Source organism: Lathyrus oleraceus, chromosome 6 (genome assembly GCF_024323335.1).
Source record: "Lathyrus oleraceus cultivar Zhongwan6 chromosome 6, CAAS_Psat_ZW6_1.0, whole genome shotgun sequence".
Classification (NCBI taxonomy): domain Eukaryota; kingdom Viridiplantae; phylum Streptophyta; class Magnoliopsida; order Fabales; family Fabaceae; genus Lathyrus; species Lathyrus oleraceus.
In genome coordinates, this window is record NC_066584.1 from 464,319,851 (window position 1) to 464,326,241 (window position 6,391).

Consider the following 6,391-nt stretch of genomic DNA (forward strand, 5'->3'; position numbering starts at 1 on the left):
AAGGTTTAAGTGTGGGAGAATTTGATCACACTGAATCACACCGCGTTTTTGACTCGGATTTCACATGTTTATTAGGTCTTTATTATCATTTTGCTTGTGTTATACTCTCTTTTATGTTGTTTTCAGATATTTAGCTCTTTCGGGACCCTTTTAGAAGAAACGAAGCAAAAAGACCAAAAATTAGGGTTTTTCGGCAAATATTGTACACATGGCGTTATGCATGGCGGCCACTATAGGAGAAGCCATGACACATCAGCCCTCAACCAGGAGGAAACCGCCACGATCCCATGAACTTTACCACTCACACACATGGCGAGCGCCACCTTTGCATTTCACGTTCCCACTAAAGAGAAGTTGAAGGGCATCATGGTCTTTGCATGCTGCTGAGTTCCTCTATAAATAGGTCGTTCTAGTTCATTTCCAAATCATCCAACTTAGTTTACAACACTAAGACTATAGAGATAGATCATAAAATGCCTGGCCTAAGTCAGAGTACATAGACAAGGTGCTGAGACGCTTTAATATGAATGATTCCAATGGTTATGTGTTTTGCTGAAATAGTGGCGCTGTGAGCTTGAAAAGTTCAAAGCAAGACAGTTGCTGATTCTACAACCGAGGCCGAGTATATTGCTGCCTCAAATGCCAGAAAAGGGAGTTGTTTGGATCAAAAGGTTCATTAGTGAACTTGGCATAGTCCCTAGCATTGTGGATCCCATTGGTCTCTATTATGATAACAATGGTGCTATCGCACAAGCTAAGGAGCCTAGATCTCACCGACGATCCAAACACATACTCAGACGTTATCATCTCATTTGAGAGATAATAGATAGAGGAGATGTGAAAATATGTAAAGTACCTACACTTGACAATATAGCTGACCCACTGACAAAGCCTCTTGCGCAGCAGAAGCATGATGGCCATACTAGATCAATGGGCATACGGGGTATGCCTGATTGGCTCTAGTGCTAGTGGGAGATTGTTGGTGTAAGCCCTAGAGGCCAATACTTTTGGTACTTGTATCGAATTATTTATTAATTAATAAAAGGCTTTTTCTTTATTATGGTTGATTAATAAAGTCCCTAGAATGGCTAGTCCGTTTAATGTATTAAGTGTGACTTAATCATGAGAGCACATTAAACATAAGGACACTATTCTTAAAGTATCCGTAGTCGAGCTTTATTGTGAAGTGGGATAACATTAAAGCATTAAGACTATTATGTTTGTAGACTGATGATCACATCTCATGGATCATGGATAAAGAGTTATCAAGTCTTAAACATAGGTATGAATATTAAGAGTAATATTTATACCGGATTGACCCGCTATGAGAATACTATATAGAAAGTTATGCAAAGTGTCATAAGTTATTCTCATGGTGATAATGGCGTATACCACTCTTCGACCTGAAACCACTATGGATCCTAGATGTAGAGTCGAGTGCTTTATTGTTGATCCAACGTTGTCCGCAACTGGATAACCATAAAGACAGTTGATGGGTACTCCACGAAGCATGCTGAGGGACATGAGTGTCTTAGATGGAATTTGCCCATTCTGCGTAACAGGATAAATGTCTATGGGCCCAATATTGAACTGGACAAGGATGACACGGTCTATACCTTGTGTTCAATATAGACATAAGGGCAAAGGGGTAATTATACACATAATTATTATCACAGGAGGTTTTGTCAGATCACATGACATTTTCGTGACTTGGGTAGCAGTGATGTGTTGCTAGATACCGCTCACTGTTTATTATGTTAAATGCGTGATTTAATATAATTGCCAACATCGCGAAAACCTATAGGGTCACACACAAATGACGGATTGATGAGAGATAGAGTAACTAAGGAACACCGTAAGGTACGGTGCACTTAAGTGGAATACGAAATATGGTAAGGTACCAAATACTTAAGTGATTTTGGCATATTATGAGATATGAGCCAAAATACACTTAAGTGGGCTTTTAGCTTGAAGCCCACACAAGTGGTTCTATAAATAGAACCCCTTGGGTAGAAGCATTATCACTCCACTCATACTTAACTCAAGTGAAGACTTGGAATTTCGTTTCCCTCTCTCTCTCTCACTCAAAGCCTTCATTCGTACCAACTAACACTGAGATTGAAGGAATCCGTTCGTGTGGACTGAGTAGAGACGTTGTCATCGTTCAACGTTCGTGATCGCTCCGTGGATTTGTATCCAAGGTTTTGATCGTTACAAGAGATCTGCATCAAAGGTTTGAATCGCCACAAGAGGTAACGATTCTATCACTGATCATGCCCATTCGTAAGGATCACTAAATGGAGAAATTTTTAAATTCCGATGCGCCTTGGATGGCAATTCTCCTTCAGTTACGACATTCGATAACATACCTTCTAGAATCAGTGCGTTTCACTGTAAAGTCAACATAGTTGTTCATGTGGAATTTTTTGATTGCCAAAACACATTCTTCTTTGGTACGAAACATGTCTCCCACCTTTAATTCGCCTTCTGATCTCGGATACAGATTATAGAAAACACCGTTGGATGTTTCATCATCGTGAAGACGCGGCCGTATGGAGTGCATGCACACCGATAATACGGTTCACAAATGTGGAGATGCACAACAGTGATCGTGTCAAGCTGCAGTTTGGTATGCTCCAAAATATCACAGATCCTCCAACTAGCCTAGGAGAATTGCATATGCACAAAGTTAACGACCAATGGAACTTCAATCCATGGCAAAGCTTCGCAAGATCAGAGTGTCGCAAATGGAAGCACCGTCATGACCATGTGTTAACTGACGCAGTCATGCCAACTGAAGAAAAACCAAGTCGTACTTATATGGCTTGATACATATCAGTTGGTTTTCAGTTCATCGTCGAGGATATGTACTTGTACGACCCATTCCAGATGACTTACACACCTGACACCTCAACATCAAACCCCCAACAACAGTGTCAGACCGGATACACACAACCCCCTGTCCGTCAAACGTTCTGTTCAACCAACACACAAACATACAACCAAAACATTCCATACACCCAACCCCAATACCAAGAGCATACCCCATACCACCAACAACAAATTGACCATCAACCTGAGACTCAACATCGCTTCGCACCCACCCCATCACCCTACCAAAGTCGCATAAGCCAGAACATCCAACGATCATTCAACACCAACCGTCCCTCCTCCTACTGTAGCCAAGAATCCCAAACCTCACAAAACCAAAACATCCAACAACCCTATCTCTACCAAACACCCCAACAACCTTTTCAACCTTTCCTCGACGCATCGTTCACACCCATGTCTCCCTTCAACCGTCCTGGTCGTCCATCAATGAGTCAACCACATCCCAACTTCTCTGGTATGGATCATGAACTCAGCTACGGCGGTACACCATCGATGCATACTGAAGACTATGCCGAATTGTCTACTACCTCAACAGACCTTCTCCTGTAGTTGGTAGTGACGCTCCTAGCCCCTCAGATGATCAAACACCGGTACCGAATCGTCAACGGGGGTTAGGGTAGCTAGAGGATGTGGGACCGGAGGTCGGTTAGGTGATCCCGGTCATCACCATTAGGTTTCTTTGTGTAAACGGAAAATTTTATTAATATCAAGTGGTCTTATATCAAATTTATCTATCACTTATACCACAAAACACAAAAAAATGCATTTTAAAAGGAGTCTCCAATTGAATTGGCGACTCCTCTTAAAACCTACACAGGGGCGCCAATTGGATTGGCTAGGGTAGCCCTAGTCAATCCAATTGGCGCCTCCATTTAAGTTTTAAGAGAAATCTCCAATTCAATTAGCGACTCCTCCTAAAAATGAGATATTTTGAGAATTTTTTTAAAATCAGTGATATTTTGGGAATTTCCTTAAAAAAGTGGATTATTTTTTTTAAAAAACCAAAATTTAAAAATGCGGCACACCACCTATTTTATTTTCTCTGCCATCTAATTTAAGCCTAATTTGTAACCGTTTAAATTTTTTTTAAATAACTACTCCTTTTAAACTTCAGTGTAAAACGGTTCATTCTCCAAAGAAAGAAAAGTAAATTGCATTTTCCAGTTATGGCTTCACGCATTTTCCAAAACACCGCTAAATTCTAGCTTTCTCTTATCATCACGGATACATGCATATCACGACTTTCAATCTCATCATCAGGTTATTCATCTTCTCCTCTTCTTCAATATTCAAATTACACTGTTTTACCCATTTTAGTCAATTCTAATTCACTTTTTTATACCTCTACTAAACCAACAATCTCTTCTCAACATGCAATTCTACATTGAAATTTTGCACATCGTTGAACATCCATTTGATCTAGTGACATGTTTTAATATTTTTATTTTGGTTTTTATGTAATATATGTCTTTACCTTGAATGCCCATTAACTGTTTGTTGAAATGTTTCTTCGAACTGTTGTACATTTTGTGGTTACTTATGGTCTACTGTAAAATACTTATCAACTCACTTTCTAAATTTGAGACATGAGAAGGAGCTATATTGTAGAACAATTAGGGAACTAAATGCATGTTACATTATAGAATGTTCAAAGTCATGCCTTGGATAGTAGTAAGTAATATGATATGAATAGTGATTATGGTTTTTTTTTTTAAGTCTTGATATCCAGCATTCGATCGAGTAGTCTAAAGAGACCAATCTCACTGTCCACTTGTGTGCATCTTGCTTAAAGCCAGAGCGAAGCTCTGTATGAATTTGATCCAACACTGGAATTGTTTGCACATAGCGGAATTCAAACCTGAGATCTTGAGAGAAGCAAACTCTCTGGACCGAAGCCTTCACCACTACACCAACCCTTTGGGGAGTTAAATAGTGGTTATAACTGGTCAGCATCTTTGATCTTAGCTTTGTAAAGTTGAATTAAGGCCAACTAATTTCTTAAGATTTTAAGATAGAATAGAAAGTAATCTAAGTGCCATATCAATCTCAGCATCTTTGGGCTTGCACTGTTGTATCAAAAAGTGTTGATAGCATTGTGATTTGAATGTTCTTTTGCTTTAGTCATGATCAGATTACATAATTGGATCTTATTGGATATGGATATTAGGACACAATATTGGCATCAACTTGTTTACTGATGACATGTGGTGAAAAGAGAGGTATAAGCTTTATTCTTTTCTTTATACAATTGTCTCAACTAACTTACAAACTAAAACTTTTCATATCAGGGCATTTGGTCTAGTGGTATGATTCTCGCTTTGGGTGCGAGAGGTCCCGAGTTCGATTCTCGGAATGCCCCTTTTGATGAAGGTTAGTAGTTTAGCTTTTCAATGTTTTAGTTAAATACGAACAAGCTCATTGTTTTTTTATTTATTATTGTAAATCTGAAAGTTGGCAAGATTGACTTGTTTGGTTAATTAAATTAAATAGTAATAAGCATCAGTTTTATATTTCTAATTTTTTAAGATCTGGAAGCTGTCAAGTTTGACTTCTGTATATAGTGGTGTGTAGTACTAGCAGTAAAATAACAACCAACATCAGAGAGATGCATGTGAAGAATCCCTTGTTGAGATAAATGTTGGAATACATAGACAATTTCAACAGTAAACAAGACATAGATCCTACCTAACCTTACCTGGTCAAATAAGGGCATTTGGTCTAGTGGTATGATTCTCGCTTAGGGTGCGAGAGGTCCCGAGTTCAATTCTCGGAATGCCCCTTTTATTAAATAGAGTTTGGTTAATTATTATTTCCAGTGTTCCATAATTGTCTCATATTTTAGTAGTTACTCATTTTATTGGTATAAGATCTTATATTGATTTGTTATTTTATTAGTTATTATACTTATTATTTCTTTATAATTTGCTTTTATTTTATTGTATATATTCTAAACATAATTGATACTTGTAAAACTTTGTAATTTTATATGTTTGTGTTATTTGAAATAATACAAATATATAGTTATATTTTGATTAAATGAATCACTTTAATCAAAACCACGCATATGTTTTGTGTGTTCTAAATAGTCTAGCTGCGAAAGTCACACACACTAAGTGTTATGAAATCGTGAATTGCGGGTTCAAACTCATACTCCTATAAAGCAGTTCAAACTTATTCACATACTATTTTACCACCCGACTTGTGCTTTTGACACAACTGCACTTAATTGGACTAGATCCTTTTTCTCTATCTCAATAAAGCAGTTCAAACTTATTCGCATACTATTTTAATCTTTTGATTGGAATACTTTTAGTCTCAAATTGTCCAAACTGAATCACAAAAACCCCAAAATATCAATCTTAAAAATATATGTAAGTATGTATAAATCCATAGAACAAACATCTCCCATCATAATTTACAATCCTCTTGTAAGCTACATTATAAATGAGTAGACTCACACACGTCAGATGGTAATATGGTATGAGTAGGGCAGGGGTCA

General features: G+C 37.7%; 1 long non-coding RNA gene and 2 other non-coding genes across 3 annotated transcripts; all 3 read left to right on the plus strand.

Moving 5' to 3' along the window:
- The first annotated feature begins 4,015 nt into the window (after positions 1 to 4,015).
- On the plus strand, positions 4,016 to 5,587 carry LOC127094879 (uncharacterized). The gene is made up of 3 exons (XR_007792658.1): positions 4,016 to 4,152; positions 4,609 to 5,111; positions 5,181 to 5,587. It is a non-coding gene; the product is annotated as an uncharacterized LOC127094879 (long non-coding RNA).
- Positions 5,180 to 5,251, plus strand: TRNAP-UGG (transfer RNA proline (anticodon UGG)). The gene has a single exon. It is a non-coding gene; the product is annotated as a tRNA-Pro (tRNA).
- Positions 5,588 to 5,599: 12 nt separating the features above from the next.
- Positions 5,600 to 5,671, plus strand: TRNAP-AGG (transfer RNA proline (anticodon AGG)). Its single transcript has one exon. It is a non-coding gene; the product is annotated as a tRNA-Pro (tRNA).
- Positions 5,672 to 6,391: the final 720 nt, after the last annotated feature.